This window comes from Pleurodeles waltl, chromosome 2_2 (assembly GCF_031143425.1).
Source record: "Pleurodeles waltl isolate 20211129_DDA chromosome 2_2, aPleWal1.hap1.20221129, whole genome shotgun sequence".
Lineage (NCBI taxonomy): Eukaryota > Metazoa > Chordata > Amphibia > Caudata > Salamandridae > Pleurodeles > Pleurodeles waltl.
Window position 1 is genome coordinate 893,089,381 of NC_090439.1, and position 11,568 is coordinate 893,100,948.

The window sequence follows — 11,568 nt, forward strand, 5'->3', positions numbered from 1 at the left end:
GGTTCGGCAAAGTTCAGAATCGTCATGGATGGAAAATATCACTCTTCAACAATCACAATGCTTTAAAAACGTTTCTAGATGAACTGGCAGGACAAGAAATGGATGTTGCTAGGAAAACTTAACTCTTGTTCCTTAAAAGTGCGCTAATCTCATCGGTATTGAGGACTTTTGAATGCTTTTGGTGCTCTGTAGGGTCCATTCTTGTCTACAATGTTTCCTCCTAATATGGATATTCTTTCCTACGATCGGATTTAAGGTTCACTTGTTGTATTGTCTGATTCCCTTTTTCTACCCATCAAAGGTGAATTGTTAAAGTAATAGTGACATTGTGTGGTCTAATTGGTGAGGCTTAATCACCTTCTTGTTTTCTTATCACATTACCTGTCAAGGTTAGTTCATAATCACTCATTGCCTACTATACTTATGCTCTTGTTAACGGACAGTATATGTTCATATATATTCTGCTTTGTTTGTTTAAATTTGGATTGTATAACCTATTGAACAAGTTACATGTGATAGTTTCACTTCGCCATTTTCTGCAAGTTATACTACATCATTTCTAACACGTGCCATCCATGTATCCAATTTGATAGCTTTCCAAGACACAGATATAGATAACCTTATGTGACCTTCCCTCTGAATATCATCTATAATAGCGGCATACGATGTGAACATCACAATGTATTTTACTCATTCCCCCGATGGATGTTTGCTCTTCTTCTGTCATCCACTCCATGGTGTTTGTAGAAAGTTGGGGGCTGGGGTTGTTCTTACTTTTTTTCTTTAGTTTTTTATTCTTCATCTTCCTTTCTCTTACACCTTTCTCTCATTTATACTTATTTGCTGGAAAGCTTAGGGTTATTACGAGTGTGATTCTCACACTAGACATATACTATTTCATCCAATATAGTACTTTAAGGACTCCATCTCACAAGACTATAGACGGTACGTGTTTTGTTCACTACATATTTAGCACTTATCGGATTATTCTACTTTATTGAGAAAGCAGAAATTATACACATATTCAACTGTTATATATCAATGATAGCCCATACTCCCGAAGATACCCTTCTTACATAGGAGTACTTTTGATACACACCTCTACCACACAACATACTACCATGGCTAATACGATAGACAATATCAATATTGTATCTTTGAATGTTAAGGGTATGAACCATCCAATAAAACATAAAAAAATAATGAACTATCTATACAAAACCAAGGGAGATATTATCCTCCTTCAAGAGACAAGGATTCCAGAGACAGAAGCACTCAAAATCAAAAAAAACAAATGGATTGATGATGTACACTGTTCTCCGGCAGTCCACAAAAAAATAAAATAATGGATGGGACTACACTGATCTCCCAAAAAGCTAACCTAATTACAGAATCCTCTATCTCTGACAGATAAGGGAAATGGGTCATAGTAACTCTAGAGAAAGAGGAGTCTAGATCACATGTTGTTCATATATACAGTCCAAATATTGATTTCTGAAATACAATTTCAGAGAAATTAGGCCAGTTGCCTACTTATGCCCTCCCAATTGTAGCTGGAGATTTCAACCTCCCCCTGGATACCACGATCGATAGATAATCCACTTGTAATTATCACCCACCTAAATCACATAGAATTCTAAAGGATATTTGTATTAAATATGACCTTAAAAAAACGCATGGAGACTCCAACACCCTGACTCAAGGGAGTATACCTTTTATTCTCCTTCCTCATACACGAGAATAGATTATAACCTCATCTCGGGTTCCGATCCTCACCTAACTGACCAAACAAGTATTTCACCAATAATTTCTGACCATGCATATATCAATACTCTACTAACTGGGACCAACTCTGGAACCTGTATAAATAAAATGGTGTTTCAACAACAAGATTTTAAAAGACCAAGAGAATATAAAGAGAATTGAATGGACCATATCCGACTTTCTCACAAAAGACTCTTTCCCAGACGTACATGAACAAACTTTTTGGAATGCTCTTAAAGCAACTTTAAGGGGTACATTGATAGGAATGAAAACTAGAATCAATCAGTGTAGGAAGTTGGCTCTGTATGCACTATTTCAAAGTAAGGAATAGTATGCACAGAGTCCAAGAGTTCCCCTTAGAGGTAAGATAGTGGCAAAAAGAGATAATACTAATACTCTATTTTGTGGTAGTGTGGTTGAGCAGTAGGCTTATCAAAGGAGTAGTGTTATGCATTTGTTGTACACACACAGGCAATAAATGAGGAACACACACTCAAAGACAATTCCAGGCCAATAGGTTTTTGTATAGAAAAATATATTTTCTTAGTTTATTTCAAGAATTACATGTAATACTTCAAACGAAAGGTATTGCAGGTAGGTACTTTAGGAACTTTGAATTAGCAAAATAGCATATACACTTTTCACATAAATCACATATAGCTATTTTAAAACTAGGCACTTAGTGCAATTTTCACAGTTCCTAGGGGGAGTAAGAGTTTGTTAGTTCTTGCAGGTAAGTAAACCACCTACGGGGTTCAAGTTTGGGTCCAAGGTAGCCCACCGTTGGGGGTTCAGAGCAACCCCAAAGTTACCACACCAGCAGCTCAGGGCCGGTCAGGTGCAGAGTTCAAAGTGGTGCCCAAAACGCATAGGCTTCAATGGAGAAGGGGGTGCCCCGGTTCCAGTCTGCCAGCAGGTAAGTACCCGCGTCTTCGGAGGGCAGACCAGGGGGGTTTTGTAGGGCACCGGGGGGGACACAAGTTAGCACAGGAAGTACACCCTCAGCAGCACGGGGGCGGCCGGGTGCAGTGTGCAAACATGCGTCGGGTTTTCAATTGGAATCAATGGGAGACCAAGGGGTCTCTTCAGCGATGCAGGCAGGCAAGCGGGGGGCTCCTCGGGGTAGCCACCACCTGGGCAAGGGAGAGGGCCTCCTGGGGGTCACTCCTGCACTGGAGTTCGGATCCTTCAGGTCCTGGGGGCTGCGGGTGCAGAGTCTTTTCCAGGCGTCGGGATCCGAGGAGCAGGCAGTCGCGGTCAGGGGGAGCCTCGGGATTCCCTCTGCAGGCGTCGCTGTGGGAGCTCAGGGGGGGCAACTCTGGCTACTCATGGTCTCGCAGTCGCCGGGGAGTCCTCCCTGAAGTGTTTGTTCTCCACAAGTCGAGCCGGGGGCGTCGGCTGCAGAGTAGCAAGTCTCACGCTTCTGGCGGGAAAACGCAGTTGTTTTAAAGTTGCTCCTTTGGAAACAAAGTTGCAGTCTTGGGTGAACAGAGCCACTTTCCTCAGGAGTTCTTGGTCCTTCTAGAGCAGGGCAGTCCTCTGAGGATTCAGAGGTCGCTGGTCCCTGGGGAAAGCGTCGCTGGAGCAGTGTCTTTAGAAGGGAGGGAGACAGGCCGGTAGAGCTGGGGCAAAAGCAGTGGGTGTCTCCGTCTTCTCTGCAGGGTTTTTCAGCTTAGCAGTCCTCTTCTTCTTAGGTTGTAGGAATCCGAGTTCCTTGGTTCTTGGGAGCCCTTAAATACTAAATTTAAGGGTGTGTTTAGGTCTGGGGGGTTAGTAGCCAATGGCTACTAGCCCTGAGGGTGGCTACACCCTCTTTGTGCCTCCTCCGAGGGGAGGGGGGCACATCCCTAATCCTATTGGGGGAATCCTCCAACTGCAAGATGGAGGATTTCTAAAAGTCAGAGTCACCTCAGCTCAGGACACCTTAGGGGCTGTTCTGACTGGTCAGTGACTCCTCCTTGTTTTTCTCATTATCTCTCCTGGACTTGCCGCCAAAAGTGTGGGCTGTGTCCAGGGGGCGGGCATCTCCACTAGCTGGAGTGCCCTGGGGCATTGTAACACAAAGCCTGAGCCTTTGAGGCTCACTGCTAGGTGTTACAGTTCCTGCAGGGGGGAGGTGTGAAGCACCTCCACCCAGAGCAGTCTTTTGTTTCTGTCCTCAGAGAGCACAAAGGCCCTCACCACATGGGGTCAGAAACTCGTCTCTCAGCAGCAGGCAGGCACAGACCAATCAGTCCTGCACTGAACAATTGGGTAAAATACAGGGGGCTCTCTAAGATGCCCTCTGTGTGCATTTTGTAATAAATCCAACACTGGCATCAGTGTGGGTTTATTATTCTGAGAAGTTTGATAGCAAACTTCCCAGTATTCAGTGTAGCCATTATGGAGCTGTGGAGTTCGTTTTTGACAGACTCCCAGACCATATACTCTTATGGCTACCCTGCACTTACAATGTCTAAGGTTTTGCTTAGACACTGTAGGGGTATAGTGCTCATGCACCTATGCCCTCGCCTGTGGTATAGTGCACCCTGCCTTAGGGCTGTAAGGCCTGCTAGAGGGGTGACTTACCTATGCCACAGGCAGTGTGAGGTTGGCATGGCACCCTGAGGGGAGTGCCATGTCGACTTAGTCATTTTCTCCCCACCAGCACACACAAGCTGGCAAGCAGTGTGTCTGTGCTGAGTGAGGGGTCCCTAGGGTGGCATAAGTCATGCTGCAGCCCTTAGAGACCTTCCCTGGCATCAGGGCCCTTGGGGCCAGTTACAAGGGACTTACCTGGGTGCCAGGGTTGTGCCAATTGTGGAGACAATGGTACATTTTAAGTGAAAGAACACTGGTGTTGGGGCCTGGTTAGCAGGGTCCCAGCACACTTCTCAGTCAAGTCAGCATCAGTATCAGGCAAAAAGTGGGGGGTAACTGCAACAGGGAGCCATTTCTTTACAATAAGACAAAAAATAAATCCCTACTGAAACTTAAGAATGAGATTGGTCTCTTAGAATCCTCCCATATCCAAATACTGGACAAGCAGATCCTTACCAAACTTACTATTAAGAAATATGAATATAAAATTGAATACTCTGCAAACAAGCAGGCTTATTAAATTGAAAGACCTTAAACTCTGAGGCCAACAAAGCAGGAAAAATGCTTGCATCATATCATAAACACAAACAAAATCAAAAGAATATAAATCAACCCACAAAAAATTATAGACCCAGTTAGACAATTTTATATGCAACTCTACTCGAAGAAAAGCCAAATTATAGCTGAACAATGTAAAGAGTATTTAAATAAATTACAGATCCCCAAACTATTTGAACAAGACAAGGAGGTATTAGCCAAACCAATCTCTACAGCTGAGATCACTGAGCTATTAATACATTAAAAGATAATAAGGCCCCGGGACCCAATGGATTCAATGCCAAATTTTACAAAACGTTTACCAACTTCCTTAAACTTACTATTGGAACTATACAATACATATGCATCCTCTGGCAAATAACAGTACATTCGCTGAAGCAAATATAGCTGTTATTTAATTTACACTGTTGGATTTAATTGACACTGAATCATAACAAGCATCTAACCCTTCAAAAAAAAAAATCTAACATTTATTAGAAGGCTGGTCACCAAAATATATTACCTGGTAGGGTTGCATCAAAACGATAAAAATGATGATATCCCCAGTGGTTAACTACCTAATAAGTATGCTCCCCTTATCACTCACTGACTACTTCCACCATAAACGATTAAAAACGTTATATGGCAGGGAAAAAGGCCTAGAATAGCCTTACACAAATTAAGACTACCCAAAAACCTGGGTGGTCTCAACCTACCTAATTTCAATATTACCAATCAGCTTTTCTTGCCAAACAAATTACCTATTGGCTCGCAACCCCGGAAAACTACACTACTTTATGGATTGAAGTGGAAAAAGTAATTTTGGGAAACTCCGACTCGGCAACTCTACTCACATCTATCAACAAGCACATACCATACTCTAAATGTAGCTTTAAGAATACCAAAAATGCAATTTTAATTGATTGCAATTTAAACTGAAATTCTTCAATCCTGCTTCTCTTTGGTACAACCCAAATATTAAGTATAAAGGTCAGACTCTTCACTGGCAATCATGGATTAACAAAAAGGTATTTACTGCCCTAAACAATTAGGCACACTCAAATCCTTTAACCTTTGTGAACCTACAAGAAATATATCATATTGAGGACCAGGAATTCTATAACGTTTTTTAAATTAAAGTAGCACAATCTAAGTCTCACTCGCTCCACAATGACCCTTCAGTCCTTCCTTTACTTTTGAAAATCGCCAGACTTGGATACCAGGTATCTAGAATTTACCGTTTTCTGACCACAAGCTATTAAACATGTTAGAAAGACTTTAGAATTCTGGAATTCCACTCTAAATCTGTAATTACGGGTCCAGAGTGGACAAAAATTTGGAGATCATTGACTTTACATAAAATTACTCCTATACTCTTGCAAACCAAATTTTGGTTAATACATAATATTTATTGGACGCCTTCACACATATTTTGAATTTCGTTTGAATTGAGAGCACTATGAATAATGTGTTATAGGTTTACACTGCTCGCTATCAGCTGGACTGTCAGAACAATGCCTACCTGTGGCCTGTATGATATCCCAGGACCCTTAATCCACAAGGTTTGGACTGAGAGTATTTAAGGTTCATAAAGAATAACAATAAGGAGAATTGGGCATAGTATATTGAGCAATTATGTTTGATAGGATACTCTAATGCATCAGGACTATTTATATCAATATGCTGAGAATTGTACTACATATAGAGGTTATGGATGGCTATGTTTTGTACAGCAAAACAATTAACTTACGAAAGTTACAAGATGGTGCCCATGGAATGGAAAGGATTTTAGTACTTTAATGTTGTCAAATTTAAACACTTTCAAATACTGTACATATAGGGAAGTACATACAAGGTTGCTATAATAGTGACCAAGACCCTATGTGGTAGGAACACGTTGTTTGGGGATAATAACCACAGATCACAGCACATCTGAGTACGCGTTCTCTAATTTTAAAGAGACATTCATCTATAGATAGATATAGTGCCTAGACTCCCTTGGCTAGTAAATTTTTACATAACAGTGATATACAACAACAATTAATTCCCTGTATAACACAGGTACTCAATATGTTGAAACCATTTATTATGGGTGAGCGCAAAGCAATCCGCCCATGATGTTATCTCTCTTTGGGCTTCAAACCACGCCTAAGTCACGTCAGTCACTTTCATTGGTTCCTGAGCTTGCTCTTTAAAATCTGCTTGCTTTCATTTATTAAAGGCATGCATACGTCATGCCTTTTCCGGTGTTTAGCCCACAGCACCGGTAAAGTACTGAAACCATTCAAGGCTCGATGTTTTCAGCCCGGGTTTCCGGAGTACTTTATCTGTTTATTTTCCACGCAGCGTGATCGCGCTGGGGATTACATAGCACAATCGCGCTCAGTTTTTACGTTTTCAATTTCAGCACGATCGCACTCCATTTTACATAGCGCGATAGCGCTGTGTTTTCTTTTAATTTGTGTCAAGAAAAGTCCAGTTAGGAGCTTACAACACAAACAGCTCTAACTCGAGCAAATGCGAGCCCCGTTGCATTGAAAATGCTTGTTCATTTTGAAGGTGCTCCAACAAAAACAGTGCAGTGAAAGTATAAAGTGGCATGTGTGAAAAGAAGGTGTGCAAGTGCTATGTACAGAACAAAAATATATACAAAACTAGGGCTGACACAATCCAATTAAAGCGAACTACTAAAAAATGAAAGCACAATGCGTATGTTATAATAATACGTATATGTCCACTAGTGAGGTTGCAGACCCCGAAGTCAATTTAACAGGGTCTTCTTCAGGACAAAGTGCAGTAGCACCTGTGAGGGAGCAAATACTTGTCTCCAATGTTTGTATGGATTCCTTGTTGTAAGGGCACTTAAGAGTGTCTACCACCTACTCATAAATGGTTTCATCACAGTGGTACGTTTTAAATAGGGAATGAATTGTTATTGTATATCCTGAATCGTTTTGGAAAATGTACAAGCCAAGAGAGTCTAGGCTAAATACTACAACGAGGGAACCTAGGGTATGGGTTTTCTGTACACAAAACTAGTCAGCAGTAATGCAAAGACTGGTGGAATGTAACTATAATCTCATGAAATACTATTTTTAGGATTTGGATAAATCGACCAAATAACAAAAAATTATTAATTGTATCAGGGTAAAGTTATGTAAACGCTCCTTTAACAAATGTTCAGACATTTAGGACCAATATAGGGTATTTTAGACCAGCCGGAAAATAGTAAAATTGATTAGGGCAAATATTACTTATTGCCCACAGAAATTAATTTTAAAGGATTTACAGCATTCCAATACCACCATCAGAGGCTGGTGGTAAAAACTAGGATAAAACCTGATGCAACTATCTTAGTCTAAGAGTGGAACCTGTCTCAGAGAAAAGTACCAGACATCTGCTACCATTTTGAGGTTCAGGGAGGGCTAGTGGGCACTTATATAAGAATGTGTAAAATCCTCTTTATTGTTTTACTTGGTAATTCTGTCACTGTTCGCTTGAATAATCACGCGGGAATAGTTTCTAAACTATTGGACATGCGGTAATTTGTTGTTTAAAGTCAACATTTTAAAAATAGAAACACTAGCTTTTGCTCACTTTTCAAACTGTTTAATCGGCATTCACACGAAAATGCTTATGTCGTGGTAATTCTAGCCAGGTGGCAGCTTACTTGCTACTGCGTGTAGTGTCATTTTTTTCCGCACGATGTAAAAATGGGGCTAAAGCACAGCAGAAAATACATCTCAACAGTGTTAATTTTGGCTAAATTAGCAGCTTAGTCGTATTCTTTATAGTTCAGTGTCTGTGATTGACTGACACGACCCCTTTATGGATATTGATTGTGTGAACCGAGTAAAAAAGGGGAAAAGATCAACAATCACGCTTAACAACCGTTTAAGGTTAACGAGTCGGGATGTGTGTCCCGCAGAAATAAGAGTTTCCAAGTGCAGCCTACGCCAAGTAGTGTACGTGTACATAACTGTCGCCTCCGGCATACTGAAGCTCCACCGATAAGGCATTCCCCAATTATTATGATTATAAGTGCGCATAATCTGCTACAATCTAGCCCAAACAACAAAATATACACTAGGAACAAAAAACAACATTACACTTGCCAACCACTGATACAATTATATACCATTCATGTATATTCAATGATTGCTTGCACTCGGCTGTGCCTATTTAAAATAGTGGCTTCGAATGCCCAATAAAGTTGGGCGACAATGTTACAAGAGGGCTGCTGCTTTAATATAGCAATTTAAAGTACAGACAAACTGTGTGTAGTTCTACTTAATGGAGTGCACGTGACAACATGAACAAACCGATGGTTCGTGCCTCCATGGCGGGTGCCGGACTTCTGAGCCCACAGCATTGTTCACAGACAGGAAGAAACAAACCAGCCTGGACCGGAGCAGGCCGGAAAACCCCTCCCCTGAACTCAGTGCCGCCAACACCATTCAAAGCCCGGAGTTGCAGATCCGGAGGCAGGCAGGACGCGCGGCGCCGGAGGGCTTGAAGCCGGCTGTCTGCCTCTCAGCACAAGGACCACCGCGGGCGACAGCGCCCTCCCTCTGGGTCTCAAAGGCCAGCAAGGGAACAGCTCCTACTCCCTGGGCTACGTGACAGCTGCGTGCCCACTGGAAGCAGAGGCGACCTGTCAAAAGGCGAAAACGCATCTTCCTTCGAATGAGCGCCTGTAATAGGTCGACCGGCCTGCCTCTGTAAGCCAGGCAGCTGTCAGACGTCCCTGACACTGGCTCTGTTCCCGGTCTGCCGCTGTCCTCAAAGGCCCCGGTGCCACTCACCTGTGGGCTGCTGGCACACTGACTCCTCTATCAGAGCCGCTCCTCCCTAGCATGGCGGGAGCGGCGCGGGCACCGCTTCGGTCCGGCAGGCGCTGCCGCTCCGCTGGGTCACCCGCCGGCGGCGGAGCACTGCCTGCTCCGGGACTCGGGCGGCGCGCGAGCAGGAAAGAGATTACCCGAAAGCGCAAGCGACCAACGGCCACGAGCCCCGCCGCTTCCGGCCTGAGCGACGCCTGCACCGGCCAATTAGGGTCCCCCTTGCGCTCGCGACCCGCTGACAGCGGCGGCTCGGTTGTGGAGCTCACAGAGGACCCCCCAAGAAGCCACCCCGGCTTACACAGCGCTCACGGCCGCCCGCGCAACAGGGCCCGGGTCGTGCTCCGCCACCTCCAACATCTGCAGCGACGCCAGCCACCTCTGAGCCCCGGTAATAGCAAGGAGAGGGCAGCCAAGGAGCCCGTCGCGTCCTGCACCTGCATTCTCTCTGCGCAACAAGATTCGTGCTCAGCTCCCGCGCAGCGCCATTACTTACGTGAGAAAACGGCCAGAAGGATTTGGAAAATCGTCTTCTCTTTTTTGGCGGAATTTTTAAAGCGTGGGGGGAGATGCTAAGAGAGAAATGGAGGCGGCTGCTGTGGCCATAGGCTCCGGGGCAGCAGTGGCGGGCGGCTGCTCAGCACGGCGGGCTGCGATTACACACAAGAGAGGCAGAAGCAACGGGGCAGACTTGGAAGTGAGAAGAGGAGTGCAGTAGAGCCAGGACTGACGTATGAAGCGAGACCTGCACTGTCCTCCTACTACTGCAAGCGTACAACAAGCTGCGCTGTCTTGGAAAAAGCCCCAAACAAGTCCAACCCACAAAGCGACGGCAATAGGACAGCATAGACACAGCCAGCCAGCCTCACCTGTTTTAGACAGATGTCAAATATCCCTTTACGAAATGTTTACCGAGTACAACTTAGTCACACACAAGCCACATTCGATCTTTACTTAAGGTGAAATTTATAAGAAAAGGACCACTGCTACCCCCATAAAGCCCACAGTTTTTTATAACCTGTTCAGATCTCAAAAGAACTGACTCAACCATTCATCCTCAACAAAACAAGCAACAGACCCACGAGAAATACCAATACACTTGCTCCTAAACGTCTGTTTGTATGGCGTATGACATAAAACCGAAATAATTAATTGAAAAAAAACCCATACTTTATGGAATGTTAGTTTTGAGCTACCATAAAATTGAAATACTCTTTGAAACTGACCGCTTCGAAGCAATGTATCTTACAATGGTACTATGGCTGTCCATTCATAGCGTTTTGGAATCAAAAGGTTATTAGAAAAAGTGATAGTTCTAATAATTTACACTATAAAAGTTTGGCAAGCGCCATTAAATCTAAGCAAAACAACGGGATGTGGAAATCCGTTTACTGTCCTGGAACATGAACGGCTTAGTGCACAAAATTAAGAAAGGAGTAGTTCTCTAATATATAAAAGCACACACCCCTGATATTCTTTTACAGAAAACATACTTCCTAGGTAATGCTCCCAGGGCCCACGACCGGCGGGGGTATAAAATGATGGTACATGCCGGGTTTGCCTCTAGCTCCAGAGGGACAGGGGTTCTCCCATTGTAAGCAGTTACCGCTCACCTTCAATCACACTTGGACAGATAGACTTGCAACATATGCAGCCGTCTCAGGGAAGTGGGAAGGGGATATGATCAACAAGTATCGGTCTACGTTCCCTGGGCCATGCAGAGAACAACCCTTTCTGAACTGGGAGCAGTCCTGCTGGAGATGCCTGAAGGGGGAACTGCTTAGGGGGGGGGGGCTGTTAATATCAATTGTATGCCACCGGGACCTTCACTGTCTCCTAGATCACA

General features: G+C 43.7%; 1 protein-coding gene across 2 annotated transcripts in view; it reads right to left on the reverse strand.

The window, feature by feature from the left end:
• Nucleotides 1–10,506, reverse strand: part of AZIN1 (antizyme inhibitor 1) — a 483,491-nt gene extending 472,985 nt beyond the window's left edge. Inside the window, exon 1 of one of the 2 annotated variants that reach the window (XM_069220587.1) lies at nucleotides 10,219–10,506. The gene's annotated coding sequence lies outside the window, so the exon portion shown is untranslated. Of the gene's footprint in view, nucleotides 1–9,686; nucleotides 9,865–10,218 lie in introns of those variants that run through there. The other variant, XM_069220589.1, reaches the window with a different exon arrangement.
• Between the last annotated feature and the right edge of the window lie 1,062 nt (nucleotides 10,507–11,568).